The 13077-nt window shown below is 39.5% G+C and overlaps 1 pseudogene; it reads right to left on the bottom strand.

The window, feature by feature from the left end:
* Nucleotides 1-10047: 10047 nt before the first annotated feature.
* On the bottom strand, nucleotides 10048-10932 carry LOC114612079 (annotated as a pseudogene).
* Nucleotides 10933-13077: the final 2145 nt, after the last annotated feature.

Here is a 13077-nt window from a genome sequence, read left to right as displayed (position 1 = left end):
AGAAAGAAAGAAAGAAAGAAAGAAAGAAAGAAAGAAAGAAAGAAAGAGAGAGAGAAAGAGAGAAATACAGACTTGGAATTTCCTAATAGAAATAAAACCATTTACCCACACCCTAGGTAATCCGCAATTCAAGACAGTTCAATGGACAACATAGTTCTGGGGGTTTAAGACACAGCATCAACTAAATGTCTTAGGAGGGAAGAATGTGTGAAGTTCAAACTCAATTGCAAATAATGGTCAATCAATGAAATGTATCTATATAGTGAAGCCCCAGTTAAAAACTAAACTGAGCTGAGGTGAGTTTTCCTAGGTTATGAGAATACATCAAGGAGGTGAGGATTACTATCCTGAAGAACTGTAAGTGCCCTACTTGGGATGCTTACAGACATAGCCCTGAGTATCTCGTTATACATCTGTTCCTCCTCTGTGCCCTTTATAACTATGCTACAGTAGTTAACAGAACATTTTACTGGGTCCTGGGTAGTATTCTAATAAATTATCAAACCTTAGGCAAATAACTAGAACCTCAGAGGTTAAAACCACTTGGACAACAATACAGGTTTCCTGGGATCACCAAAGCATGCAGCTTGTGTCTGAAGTGGCTTAAGTCTTGTGTAGGGCTTGCCCTGAACCTACAAAGTCTGACTTTACTGGAGAGTCAGAGTCAGTATTTCCTGCCATGGCCCAAAGAATCCTACAATTCTCCCAGGGTTCTTTAAATATCAAGAGAAAGCAGTCTCTAACCTGCATCCTCCTCATTCTAATTAAATATACTTTCCACAATATCTTGATGAATTTTAAGATCTTTCAGGAAAAGTTCAACCTAGGATTAGAGAATACTCAAGTTAAAGATGGCTGAAGATCTCTCAGAATATTATAAAATATGTGATGTTAGCAAAAATAACTTGTTTGGAAAAATAGTTTCTTAGGGAAAGCAGAATACATGTGCAATGATTTCTCAATGTGTTTTTAAATTCTTACAGCCCAATATGTAATCTAGAGACATTATGTCACATGGTTCTAAAGTTAGATGATAAGCCCCAGATCTCCTTATGGCATCACTGCCTTTGCAGACTTGAGCTCTTTCTAAGATGATTTTTTTTTTTTTACTCATTTCTCTTTTGGTGAAATCACATGAAGCAAGCCTACAGTTTTAGTAACAATCTTCTTAAATGTGCTGAGAAAACGATAACTTTTTTATTTTTCTATATCTGTCTTTTGATTTTTCACAACCACCCACCTGCTGACGTGTGTGTGTGTGTGTGTGTGTGTGTGTGTGTGTGTTGTGTGTGTGTTTCATTTGTATGGTAGAAATGATTTGTATAGGGATTTTAAGTATAATATACATGTACAAATAAGAATGCATCATGAATGTACAGCTATGTGAACTTTCACAAAGTAAACATATTCGTTCAAGAAACAAAATGTGACAACCATTTCAGAGGATTCCCTGATGTCCCATCTTGTTCAAGATGGTGAAGTGTGATGCTTTCATACAAGCATTCAAAGTGTTTGGCGGAATCTGTGGAACACCAATTTGCTTTTAAAAGCCACTGACATCTGTACTCAGCATTATAAGCACAATTCATTAGTTATTCCTCCCTACTGTACTCCATACCATTTATAGGCACTGCTATAAATCCTTCTTTACTCTGGAACCCTTTCATGGATGTCATGACGTTCTGGCTCATGTGGTCACTCTGCTGTGGTCCAAAATAAAACTTCTTTACCATAGTATAGTGACAACCTTTGGAAGGATCCTCCCCCAGACTCTCAGTGATTTCTGTTTCCTCATTCAAGAGCAGTGACAACAGTGTAGAGTTACACAAGGACCACCTCAATACTCTACTCAGCACATGTTATCACAAAAATTGCTTATATAAGAAATCTTACAGCTGAAGCAATAGCATTCTGATAACAAGGTCTGCCTCTCTATCTTTTTCTATTCCTCTGTCCTTGTAGCAACACTACTACCTAATGTCATGGTGACAAGGATCATATGCATAAAAAGAGTGTCTTACTTAGGGTTTCATTGCTGTAAGGAGACAGCATGACGATATATATATATACATACATACATATATGGGCTTATAAAGAAAAAAACCTTTAACTGGGGCTGGCTTACAGTTTCAGAGGTTTAGTTCATTTACCATTATGGCAGGAAGCATGGAAGCAGTGTACAGGCAGACATGGTGTGGAAGGAGCCAAGATCTTGTTCTATATCTTGATCCAAAGGAAGCAGAAGAGGGCTGTCCTCCACATTAGGCTGAGCTTGAGCACAGCAGACCTTATAGCCCCCTCCCACAGTCCTACAGTAATGTACTTCCTCCGACAAGGCCACTCCTACTCAAAGGCCAAACCTACTAAAAGTGCCACCCACAATGGGCCAAGCATTCAAACACATGAATCTATAAGGGCCACACCTATTCAAACCACCACAGAGAAGTTTCCAAAGTTATTCAAGCCTATTCAATTTCAATGTTCTTAAGACATCACATACCCAGCTGACGGCCTTAAGGAAACATCGGCCCTATTTTGAGCTTCAGTTTTAACTGAAAACTGGCGGATCACAACTACAGAGGGCAGGAGGTCCACATGCTCACTGATAATAAGCATTAGAGAAACCAGAATTGTTAAACACACTGGCTTCTCTTCACATGAAGAAATGTGCATACCTGTTTCCATCCAAGAAGTCTGTGAGTGGTTGTTGTTTAATAGCCTAGTGATCTTTTGCTAATCTGTAAAGCCATACGCTTCTTATTCTGAGCATTGTTTCTCACTCCATAGAACCCAACCTTACAAAAGAGGCTTCTTGTACTTTGCCGAAGATGTTTACTATTATGCTTATTACAAGTGTTTCCCTTCTAGACCCTTATCCTGAATATTGTTTCTCAGTCAAGTGTTGTTTCTCAGTCCTGTGTGTGGAAGAGGTCACAGATACCTTGCAAAAGACATGTCCTTTACAAAGGAGTTGTGATGTAATCACATCTTGAGCTTCATTGTGGTAACTGTCATGTGGAAACCTTTTTTCCAAACTTGTACTGTGTTGAAATATGTAAAACATGAACTGCTCAGGGTCAGACTTAAAAAGTTTGATCCAGCACTGGTAAGTTAGTTATGCTGAGTGGGGTTTCCGTCTCGCTGCTCACTGTTTTTATCTCTGATGGCAAAAATGCTTACAGGGACCCCAGACACTACCTCTACTGTCTTTTCTTCTTTGTCCACAATCCTGATGTCCCAGGAGATAGAATATTCCATCAATTCCTTGTACTCTGGACCAAAAGAATCATCTTTACTACCCTGGATGAAAATCAACAATGAGATCCCTCCGGTGTTAGAAAAGAATTTCTGTTTCCCAAGAGCCTGGTTCTCAAGTTCTAGCTTTGTTCAAGTAATAGTATTCTTGCTCTGGTTCATGTCAAGAACTGAATGTTGTTTGTCATTATAAGTGTCCTCTGTAAGAAGCCTAATTTTAATCCTTATTTTTCTCCAGTCTCCACCACTCTCTGTCTCTTTTATGCCCAGAAATAAAAGCTGCCTCAGGAAGAAAAAGAAAATGTCACCTGCATAGAAATGCGCATTGGAAAGTATAATCTTGTGTTTTAAAACAGGAACTCCGAGACACAAAATTCATTAGTCTAAAGCATTCAGAGTGATTTTTAGCTTATGTTTATCCCAGTATCTACAGCTAAACAGAACAACACTTAGTGGCTAATGAGTAAAGTCACAGAAAACAAAAGACACAAAACACTTGGCAGACAAATTTGAATCATCACCTACATACCCTGTGACTTCCTCAGGTCCTTGCAGGACAAGTTTTGGTGTTTCCTTTTATTGGTTAAAGCTGTTCAATAATTTGCCAACACAGCACTGTAATGTTGAAACCAAAAGTGCTGTATTCTAAACATAACTTTTTTGTGGTTCTAACAGTAGAAACATGTAGTTGAGGCACGGGTCTGTTTTTTCTGCAAAATCATATTTTTAGCAAGTCTTCTCTGTCCCTTGGGCAAAGATCTCATGGAAGTGACCTGGAGAGACATGCCACAGGTGAAATAGAGGTAGTGGACATGATATGACTTAGACAATGGCGAGGGCCACTGCTATCCCCAGAGAGTTCTTGCCATGAGGTTCCCAGTGGCCTACACCGTGTTTTGTGTTTGGTATATTTTTTTGTTTCATTGTTTTATTTTGTTTTCTCATGGGCATGAACCAGATGTCAGAACTGTAGCTCTTACATTCGGGAATACATGAAAAACTTGGGAATGGGGCTGAAAGGCTGGGAGATTTCCAGACAAGGAGTAGATATTGAAATGTAGAAAACAATCATAATCTTTTCTTTTTTTTCTATATCTTATTCTTTTGTTATCTCTAAGTATGGGTGAGGTCTGTGGCATACAACCATGGGATAGTCCTTATAGGACCATCTTGGCTCACATTCATTGGTAAAACTTACCAGAAAAGATAATTGTGGCAAAGAATAAGTAAGCAAATAAAAAAATAGGATCATAAATTCACTGGGTGGGTGGGAAGAAGAGGCTGAAACTCAGACTGGAGCAGGAGAGCACTGAAAGATCTGTGGAACATTTCAGCATTGCCTCCAGAGTTGCCAGATGCCTGCTGGCATCTACAGGGGAGTCACAGTGGGACCAGGACCACTGAAGAGTAGAAGAAAAGAGGGGACTTCATAGTAAGAGCAACATGGATTACAAACACAGCTGGAGGGAGCTCATGTCCTCCTTCCTCCGTGAAATGCAGGAAAGAAAGGTAGACAGAGGGAACTGAGGAAGGAGGACATTTCTGAAAGTAGTGGTCTCAGAGACACTACTTCCTTTTATCATAAGCAATGAGTTCACTCTTGTGCATACAGCAAGGGCTAAAACTATAGTCAAACTTGCTTAGAGACAAGCTGTACCCCTTGCCATCTGTATAGCCTGGGGCAGGCTACCTAACCCAAGCTAAATGCCTCCTGTGTAAAGTGGAGTCACAACACACTCTCATAGATGGCTCTGTGAGCATCAAACAAGATACTTTAGAAAAATTACCTAGTTTCCTGGCCTTTAATAAGTATTTCATGGGTATTAATTTGTACAGAATCCACAGTATTGTATTGACTTTCACGTTTATTTGGTGAGATTGTAAACTTCAAGTTTATTGAAATTAAAATGTTCTAGTTCCTTTTGGAATTATGAAGATATTGGGATTTTTTTCTTTTTCAAAAAGATAAGGGCAGGAGGATAGCCCTCTGTTTGTCTTAGGATCCGCTTCCAACTCCTCTCAGGTGGCATTTGCATTTGCTCTGGTGCTAAATCCACGCAGGAAGCTGGGCAAACAACTGATTGCCTTCAGTCGGATTTTCAATTACACTGGATATGCAGTCAGATGTCCAGATATCCTAGACTGTCAGGCAGCATTGCCTTTGTTAAGTTGTTTAAAGAAATACTAGTTTACTTGCCCTTAAATGTCCTCCTCCTTTATATCTCTTTGCTATCTGGCGTTGCCTTTAAGTCCCAGTGGCATCCTGTGCTCCTGGACTATTTTCTATCATGATGCAAATGAGCCTGAGATGGGAAAATCAGCTGCACAACTCATTTTACAGAGAGTAGTGTTTTAAAGAGAACCATAGCAACATACATGAGAATTTCTTGGTAGGAGAGGGAAGCGTAAGAAAGGGAGGAAAAGACCAGACCCATAAAGGACAATTCTAGGTGGCCAATCTCTACCGCTCAAGGCAAAAGAAAAGAATGGTTTTTAGAAGTAGGGGTCAAACCCCATGATCCTCATTTTGTCTCTTTGAACTCAAAAGTACCTTCCCACAGTGGTTTAAGGATCAAATGAGATGATGCAAAGATCTTGCCCCTTTGTTTTTGTTGAATGGCTTATTAATATTAATCAGAAACAAAATTATTCATTAATTATTTTTATGAACCAGAAATGAATTATCGACAACCATTAAAGTATTATCACTTTGATAGCCATACCTAAAAAACAATTTTAAAACTTCAACATCAAATTTTAAAAAGGAATTTGGAAAGAGTTAAGAACAATTTTATTTTTTTTAGGATTTTACAAAATAGTCTTTATTTTATTTACAATTTCTGAGAGGATTCAAATTCCCATTCTGTACAACTCCCATATAGTCACTACAAATGAAAGATTATGTTAATTTAAAAAAAAAAACAGGCAAAGTAGGTACAGATTTTAAACCACACAAATAGAATCATAGGGAGCCAGAAGCAAAAGGGTGATGGCATTTGAATGGTGACATCAGGGAATATCCTGCATCAGGAACAATTTTAATCAGGCTGCTCTCAACCATCCATCCATTCATCCTCCTGAAGCATCTTTTTGCAGAATGAGCCACAAGGTGGCAACATAAGCTTGGCCATGTATGCATTTCCATGGTAGAGACTCCTACTGAATTTTTCTCCCTTCTGTTTTTCCTTTTTTGGCTATGCACTGATGCACCACTGGAATTGCCAGCAGTAAATAAATTACAGTGGTTTCGTTGCGTTCTAGTAGCTTCCAAAGGGTCTGTGCTGTTAGTCGTTTGTGAAATCTCCAAAGGAGCAGTGTTTCATATTTGGTTCCAAAGCCTGGGAGGACACTATCTTCTCTAAAGTATATCTACAGGTGCTTCTAGCTCAGGGGCAAACACACAGCAACAGAGATCCCACAGAAAAATACAGTAAACCTGAAGTCCTTAAAGGTGTATTAAGGTGATTCCAGCTAAGAACCTTCAAGGGTAAAAACTGATTTTTCACTAGCAACTTTTGCGACAGCAGAACCTGCCATCCTGGATAAAACAGGCGTATGGTGGCTCAGAGAAGGATCCATTCACTACAGAGTAAAGGCAACTTGTCTTCCAGGAGTAGTTTTGTAGAGATTAAAACATATCTCATCTTGTTATCCCTCTGCATTCCCAGTGAACATGTGCTTAGAACTCAGCAACCAGCATACAGTTCTCTGCCTGTATGACAGCAAGCAGAGCAAGGATGTTGTAACCAGTTTAGGCTGAGGTGATCTATCCTCTGGACCTAGTAAAAAGTCATCTTCTTGGAGCACACTTCTCTTCCCAGCAATCAACAACACTGGACCAGAGTTCTAGGCCAGTTTTGTGAAAAAGCCTAGGGCACTGCTGCCTCCCTAGGACTGAGTGGTCAGAAGCCCAGCTGTGGCTGCTAAAAGAGCAGCACTGTGGTCGAACTTCTACTAAGCAAAGGCCAGGAAACTACCAACTAACTGCCGCTCCCTTGCTGCAGGAGGAGGGAAGATAAAATAACACTTTAGAACCTATGCTGGCTCTGGCAACTGAAGTCAGTACTGGAGCCCTGTGCTCTGAGACCTTCCCAGACTAACAACTTAAGAAAGTTCGTCTTCTGTCTGGGCCTGTTGTTTTCAAAGAAGTTTAATTTGTTTCAGGCTAGGCAGCATGAAACAGCATCAGCCAGACCAAGGCAGGCCTGGGCCCCTACTTGTCTATTTCAAACTGTGCCCTTAGACCAGCAGTCATAGAAAGATCCAAGCACACAGGGATCTACATCCATTTTCTATGCTCTTTCAAAAGCTTGCCTGTGGGGATAAAATACCTACATACAAGAGGGGGATACTCTGAGGAAACTGAGTTGAGAATGATGTTAGTTGTGAGGCCATTCATCTTCATGTTTACACAATTAGAGATGAGTCAATAAATCGTTTATTGGACAAGACGATGTATGCAAAGGGGACAAGGTATAAGAATGCTACACTAATGTATACATCAATTCTGGAAGGAAGAGATAGGAAGAGAGAGTAGCTTTTCGTTATAGCTATAATGGTTTTTTTCTCTTAAATTCTTATTATGCTGGGCATGAAGGTGTGTCTTAATTAGTTTTCTATTGCTGTGTCAAGACACCATGACCAAGGTGACTTACTGAAGAAAGATATTATTGAGCCTTAGAGTTTCAGAGGCTCAAGCTCAGTACATGACCATCATAGTCAGGAGCATGGCAGCAAGCAGGCATGGCTCTGGAGCAAGTAGGAGCATTCTTCCTTTCATCCAAGCATGAGGCAAAGACAGAGAGCTAACTGGAAATAATCTTGGATTTTAAAAACACAGCCAAACAATTGCTGAGTACACACCTCCTCCAATAAGGCTATACTTCCTAATTCTCCCAAGCAACTCAACTATCTGAGGACCAAATAAGCAACTGTATGAGCCTGTAGGTGACATTCAAATTCAAACCACTACAAGGTGCAAACCAGCTCTCAAGAGACTGGAGCTGTAAGATCTTTAGTTCATGGATAGCCAGAAACACATAGAAAACTCGTCTCAAAATAAATGCCCCCTTTTACAAAAGGATACACATGACGCTGATGCCACTTGACAGTCAAACGATCCTTCACAGGACAGTCCCAGATCTCCGCAAACACCGATCTATCTTCTTCCAGAGTTTGTTTTAGCTAGACACTGCACATAACTGTAGCTCTATTATAGTAGATTATACAAAGTACACATGTTTTAACAGCTTCCTTCACTTATAATAAAATGGTTGTGATTCAGACAGGCTTTTAGCATTTACCAGGACAACTCCCCGTTTTGTTTCTGTATAGAATGCCTTTGAGTGGGTATATATTTCTTTAGCCTTTCAATAGTTGTTATACATTTGAATCACTTCTAGTTTTGAGATGTAAATAATAGTGTTATAGGTATCCATGGTGTCTATATGAACTTTTCATCTTTCTTGGGTACCAAGCAAAGTTGCTAGGTTGCAGTTAATTATAAAGTTTTAGAACTTGACACTCTGTTTCAAAATGGAAACTCCCACTCCCAGCAGCAGCTGCAAGAGGATGTCAATTTCTATGTACTCTCAATAACACTGATTGTCTGTCCTGTGTATGTATCTTCCTCTGTGTGTGTTACATATGTGTGTGGTCTGCTCCCATGTGGGGGTGCATGCACATGTGTATGCATGCATACATGTGGAAGCCAGAGGTTAACCTCAAGAGTCAGAAGCTATTCATGTTTAAGGTTTTGACACAGGTCTTTCATTAGCTTGGGGTTCACCTTCAGCTAGTCTAGTGGCCCCAGGAATCCACCTATGTCTCCCTCACTTGCACCTGCATTACGGTTACACACCCTTAGGCTCAGCACTTTTTAAAATAGATTCCAAGGACCACACTGGTGTCCTTGTGCTGGTAGAGCAAGCACTGTTCCAGGCCATCTTCCCAGTTCTATGTGTTAATGAGCACGCAGTAGGGCTTCAGGTCAATTGCTCTAACGGCTGATAATATCAGTATATTTTAATAATCATCATTCATGAACACATTAGGCACAGTTATATTTTCTTTGGTAAAGTGTCATGCAATGATGAACTTTCTTCTGAGTATTTTCTTACTTTGGAGTTTTAAGAACATATATTTTAATTCATTTCAGTTTGTGAATGTTTTCATCACATCTGTGGCTTGTGTTGTGCTTTCTTTAATGAAATATTTTGAAGTTTAAGCCTTTCTAGTATTTATGAAATTCATGTAACTTTTTCTTTTATGGGCATGCTTCTGAAAACATCTAAAAACACCTTTTCCCGTGCCAAATAATAAAGTTACACCCCCTGATTTCTTATTGAAAAATTAAAGTTTGATTTTATGATACACTTTAAGTTTGTTTATGTTCTACCTTTTTACACAGTGTACTCAGTCGTCTCAGCACAGTTTATCACAAGGACCATGCTTTCACCTTCATGGGAAAAAAGGAGCATCACTGTAAGGATTTATTTTGAACTTGTATTGTTTGTTTGTTTGTTTGTTTGTTTTAATATTTTCATTTCTTCGATTTTTATTATCAGGAGTGACTGAAATAAAAAAAGCATATATAATTGAGCCCCATCATTGGAATCATTATGGAAATGGCTTTAAGAGAAAATTAGGCAGATGAATATTATTGCTTCCCATGTTTCAACTGGTCAATAGTTGTCATTGATAAAACAGACAAGCCAAAGAAATGTCCAGAATGTTCAAGGCATGGTATATTATACAACATGCCTGTTCTTGGGAAGAATACCTAGGACATAATTATGTGTACTTCTTGATTTCATCATACAAGCACAAAGGCACCATCCATACTTCTGAGAATGTTGGACCATGCACCCTTGAAAAAATTCTTGCTGTCTTCATCAGGAGTGTGCTTCCACCAGCAGTCAAGACGGTACATGATATCAATTCCTTTGCACCCTGACTGCATCATCATATGACTGCAAACAGTATCAAAAGGATAGAGAGTCAGGTTTGCAACAGCAGTGACAGATTGTACAATCATCCAGCTGGTGAGGATGTGAGTATTCCTGGGATCTGAGAGCATTCCTTTTGCAATGTGATAGATACCAAAGTAGGCAGCTCAGAGGATGATAATGCCCTATACTGACACATTAAAACCTAGGTACAGGCTCTTAATCCCATCAGATTTGTAGATCTTAACCAGGCAGTCACCAGGCCTTTTGAATTCCCTTTCAGCTCCAGCTTTTCCTACATCAATTGCTAGATAGGTATGGGTAAAATCAAGAGGGTACACAAAACACAAGAATGTGGCCCCAGCAGCACCACTTGATGCCAGTTTCTCTCCAAACTAGTGCCCAAAACTGGGTCTTCTTGTCCACCTCACCCAGAACGATATGGGTGTATTTATCTTTGAAGGCAAAGTTGAGAGCCAGGGTAAGGAAGTATCTGATGACATTGGCCAGGTTACCAAGCCAAAAGGACAGGACTCCCTGTTCCTTGCAGATATGAACCACATAGTATAATGCTCTTGTATTAGTAGGTTGCCATGATTTGCTTAATGGCATGTTATATCTGCTACAGCAGCTTGACCAGCTCGATGAGTGCTACCATCATCTTGGATATGGCCACAGCTACTCCACCATCCAAGAAGTCCTTGGTGAAGGATGCAGCGGCATCTATCATGTTGAAAGAGAACAGAAGAGACAGGTGAGTGCTGGACAGGACTGGGTTGATAACTGGCTTTGACTACTGAACTCTGGGCTTGAACTTGTATTTTCTATTTGTCTATATGCTTATGTGTGAGGTCCACCATGCCCTAGTTACTGAAGCTTTATAGTAAAATGCTATTTATTTTAAAATGTAAATTGTATAGTACTTTTACTTTATAGAAGTATTTATACTTTATAGTAAGTACTTACTGCAAGTATATTATAATGCATAGTATTTTATAGTAAGTATTATAAAGTAATTATAAAGTATTACTTTAAAGTATAATACTTTATAGTAAGTAAAAATGTAAATTTCTCCTATGAATTATTAAAAAAAATGCCTCTGGACCAGGAGAGATGACTCAGAGTTTAAAAATACTGGCTGCTCTTCAGAAGACTCAGGTTCAAGTTCCAGCCCACGGGTAAACTCACACACACACAGACAGAGACAGAGACAAAGAGACAGAGAGACATAGGGAGACAGAGAGACACAGAGAGACAGAGAGAGAGACAGAGAGAGAGACAGAGACAGACAGAGAGGGACAGAAACAGACAGAGACAGAGAGAGAGACAGAGAGAGACAAACAGACAGAAAGAGAGAGAGCTAACATTCCATTAACTCTTAACTCCAGTCCCAGGGGATCCAATACCATCTTCTGACCTCTGAAGGTACTGGATGCTCATGGTACATAAATCACAGCAGGACCTAGTAGCATGCATTTTAATCTCAGAACCCAGGAAGCAGAGGCATATGAGTTTGAGGCCAACCTGGTCTATGTAGTGAGTTCCAGCCAGTCAGGGCTATATAGTCGACCCTGTGTCAAAAATACCAACCAAAAACAAAAAATTCAAGTCACCTTGCCCATGCCATGACATTCAAAATACTTTGAGATAAATATATACATATATATTATAATATTATACTTCATAATATAATATAAATTATATGTGTGTATAAAAATATTATATGTACTTAATATATAAATACTACGTATAATTATATATAAATATATACTGTACATTATTTATTCATCCATGTGGGGAGTCATACATGCACCATTTACATGTGTAATGGAACCATGTTGGAGCACAATTTGAAAGAATAAGATCCTGCCCTCTACCATGAAAAACCTAGGGATTGAACTCATTGTCAGGCTGAGTGGCAGATGCCTTAACCTGCGGAGCCAGCTCATTGACCAGCTCATTTAAAATACCATTATGGTATTTTAAAGACTAATTTAAAGTTACAGGTTTTGGGAAACAAATGACCTAAACATTGAGTCTTCCAAATACTAGAGAGCAAAATTACCACAGGGAGTGGAAGAAGCACTGGATGAATGAAATTACGAGTGAATGTGTATTGTTGATATGGCCATGACCGTAGTCTCAGATATTTGGCAAAATGGAAAAGCACCCACCACCACCACCATGAGACTCATAGAGAAGTAAAGCCTTCCTCTGGTCCAAGTCTGATGATAATAGTATATGCAGAATGATAATAGTATATCTATAGCTTTCTGCACTCACACCCCACCAGGTATTTACAGGCTGAAGACTGCTCCCATACAGAGACTGCTCCTCCTAAGATTAGTTAAGCCTATCTTCTTGATTCAGCTGTATAATAACCCTGCCTTCCTATTGAACTACATAGGATAAACACGCTGAGCTTCTATGGTGCTGCATCTTTTCTATCAGAGATCCCAGTCCACCTGTGTTGTGGTAAATATTAATTGGGAGTTTCTATCTCACCTTAGATCATTTAGTTCCCAAATAAAAGACACAAAACTTTTATATTTATAACAAGCCTTAAAGCACTAGAGCTGGGCAGATATCAACCCTCTATGTTATTTTGTCTACTTCCCTGTCAATAACCCCAAGATATCACTTGCCATGGTCTGCCTGGGCTGCTCATACTCCAACTGACCAGGCCTCGTGGCCATGCTCTCATGATCCACTTACACCCATGGCATCTTCCTCCTTCTACTTCTCCCTCTCCTTGTGGTCTCTCAGCCCCCAAGCCCGGGAGAAAAAGCCCCATCTACTTCTCTTTTGCTCAGGTATAGGCTGTAACCATTTTTATTAATCAATAGTTTTAAATTAAAGACTAAGGTTTCACAAC

Source organism: Grammomys surdaster, unplaced genomic scaffold, assembly GCF_004785775.1.
Source record: "Grammomys surdaster isolate TR1022 unplaced genomic scaffold, NIH_TR_1.0 129, whole genome shotgun sequence".
Lineage (NCBI taxonomy): Eukaryota > Metazoa > Chordata > Mammalia > Rodentia > Muridae > Grammomys > Grammomys surdaster.
Note: the sequence above shows the minus strand (reverse complement) of the source record. Positions and strands in the feature narration are given on the sequence as shown.